Genomic DNA, 3,315 nt, shown 5'->3' with positions numbered 1-3,315 from the left:
ACTGAAGGGAAATTACAAACAGAAGTTCATGAATATTACCTTCTTTTCATCTAAAGAACCTGAGGACGCTTTTACAAATAATTAATTAAATTCAGTTAACTCTCAAGTATTAAATTTCAGATGCCCGAATCCATAACCAAATCTTTCTAAGGAGGAGAAATCTATTACCCGCACAATTATAGAAACTCAAACCTCAGTGACAATAAAGAATTTTCTTGAAAGGGGGCGTTTGGGTCCAAGCCCGGTGTTTCCATTTCCCAGGCTCTGCTAGTCTTGGTTTCATCATTTCCTCATTAATATTCTGCTGCAGCCCCTGTCAGCTGTGGCCCAACTCAACAACACCATCCCTTTAAGCCACTGAAAGCAGGGGGAGTAGCTCACAAGGAGGGGTCTCTGGGAGAGTTTGACTCCCAGTTAGAACTTTTGAAGCAAGTCATTTCATTTGAGGAAATTTTCTTACTCAGGCTGGTTCCTAAAAACCTGATTTAGGCACAAAAGTAAACTTATCAGTACGGGTAATTGTCCAGGGGAAGCTGTGGAGTCAGGACCTGGTGCAGGACCAAAGCAAGGTTACTAGGAGCCGGCCTCTGTCCTCCTCTCGTCTCAGCTCCCCTTCATATATTGCCTGATGTGGTGCCCTCTGCCCCCTGAACCTGCATCCCCTGCATCGGAAGGCAGATTCTTTACCACTGGGCCACCAGGCAAGTCCCTCACTTGGGAAATTTTTTAACAACCAAGATAGCTTCTGTGTTCAGTAAATCATAAAAGTAAGCAAAACAAACTCCTCTGATGAAAAGCTCCATAAAGCCAATGAGACCGTTAATATAAATGGAAACCCAAAATTGATGAAATGCAAAATAAATATTTAACTTATGAGATGGCAGCTATCTTTGGATTGTTAAGTAATTTGGAGGCTAATGTTCTTAATAAAATCACATTTTCTAGGAAAATATTTACTATTTCTGTTTTATTGCCTTTTTCGTTGCCATTAGTAAGACTTCGTTTAGTTCACGACTGTACACAAATTCCACTGGAGGCTAACATTTTTTTCCAAAACCTCCTGGTGCTGATGTTTCTAATGGAAACCTTTCTAAGCATGTAGATAGACTTGAAAATGAACTTGTGGGGAGAACCGGCCAACATCCAAGAGTGTTCCCTGCAGACATCAGTTGGGACAGGTGATAATATATAAAATACAGTCTGGCATCTAAAGGGAAGAGTCAAAGTATTGTATGCCAGGTATGCTTCATAAAATGCCAACAGGGCCAGTGTCTCCACTGGACAATATATCCCAAAGGCTTGAGACCTACGAAAACATATATATAGGCTTCAAAATACACAAAGAAGGCAGCAAAATCAAAATTAATACATGTCTAATTAAATACCTACAAAATATAACATTTTGTTCTTGCTAATTGTTAAATTTGGGGTTCAGGAATTTTTCATGAGTATTTTATTACTTTTGAGAACAATTAGTTGGAGAGAGCCTCATAATGCAAGAATTCACAAATACGCACAACAATTGCCAAGATTTCATAACCGTTAGTAAATGAGCCAAGTTACCCATAGCCAAAAGCAAACTTATCTAAAACCTTCCCTAATTGTATGGCAATGTATTTGTTTTTAACACAGAGTATGGATATATCTTAATACGTTTGTTACAATGTGGGGTTCCCAAAAAGAATGCCTTAGACAAGCGGGTCAGCATACTTTTTTTCTTTAAAAGGCCAGGAAGTAAATGCGTTGGGCTTTGTGAGCCATACGTCTCCATCGTGACTACTCAGCGCTGCTATGGCAGCACAAAGGGGTCATGGACGCCCTTAAATGACATATGAGCACAGCTGTGTGCCAATAAAACTTTATTTACAAAAACAGACAGTGGGCCACATCTACCCCACAGCCATAGTTTTCTGTCCCTTGCCTCAGATCCAGGAAGGTCCAGTGACCACCTACTGATCCTTAGCAACCATTCAGACTCAAAAAGTATACTGTCCTAAGATATTACTGTTATCCTGAATTACCCGGAAAATGTCCTATACTCTCCTCGGAATCATCCCAGCATTAGCATAGCTGTTCTACACAACTGTGAGTCAGCTTTAGACTTTCCAATGCTTTGGAGATGGTTTTTCTTCTTTTTCAGTTACTCAAAGCACTAGGTGATACATGAAATAACTATGGTACAAACTCTTGAGATCTCTTTAAAGTAAGCATTTGCACAGCTTCTTTAAAAAGAAAGGGAAAGTTTTAAGCTTGCGTCAGCTAAAACTTAGGTTTAATATAGCATTTCACTGATTTGACATAAATGTGCTTCTCCCGATTTATCCCTCAGGTTCAAGAGGGGACTAACAAAAGACTATGCTCATTAATTATACAAATTTTTTAGAATTTGCCACAGGCTTTCAGATATCTAATATATACATTAAAGTGTCCTGGTAGCATTTAAAATTCTGCTTAACCAGTTTCTTATCTATTACTCAGACAAGAAAACTTGAGTATATATAGGGCACATGTCCTACTATTTCCATTTCTTTAGATATTTAAAGGAAACTATCCCCTCCCCCACAATTTACACTAGTGGTAGGTGGACATGTAGAAATCAATTAAGGTTTGTGGTTTTGTGCATAGATAAAATTTAATCAGAATTTATTCACTCAAAGTCTCCTTAGTTATTTTACTTACATAATACATGCAAGTTAAATTATGTCCATTTGGTTTTTTTAGTATGTACTGCTCATAAATTTTAAGTATAATCATTTCTCTCATGATAAAATATTTATCTATCTACTCAAAAAGTACAAAGGGATTAATATTTATTTTTTTAAAAAAGTCACTAAAAATACTGATCACAAATGTTCTAGAAAACATTTCCCTATTTATTTTTCACTTAAACTGAAGCAGAATCATAATTATAGAAATTTAAATAAGCACTTAAAAAATTTGTTTCCCCAGTTTTTCCCAAATAGCTGGGGTAATCAGTGGATTATATTTTATTTACCCTCAGAGTTGGGCTATGAGCAGCCATGAGCTGCTTCCATGAGCTGAAGCTAGGAATTACACAATTCAAGTTTCTCTAGAAAATCTGCCTGACAAATCGAATTTTTTAAAATTATAACCTGCTGTTTCACTTTGGTCCAAGATGTCTGGTCTGCGAATGTCCAAGCATTTAATCCAGACTCAGTTTAACCTCATTCAGGAACTAGAAGGTAATTTTTTTAAAAAGGAAGTAAGGAAGAAACATTCTAGAATAGTGATTTCCCCTTCATGAGTTATTCCAATTCACCAAACTATGCAGTTTTTAAGAAACGAAAACCTGAC

Source organism: Kogia breviceps, chromosome 14, assembly GCF_026419965.1.
Source record: "Kogia breviceps isolate mKogBre1 chromosome 14, mKogBre1 haplotype 1, whole genome shotgun sequence".
Taxonomy (NCBI): Eukaryota; Metazoa; Chordata; class Mammalia; order Artiodactyla; family Physeteridae; genus Kogia; species Kogia breviceps.
The sequence above is the reverse complement of the archived record's forward strand: the minus strand, read 5'-3'. Positions refer to the sequence as shown.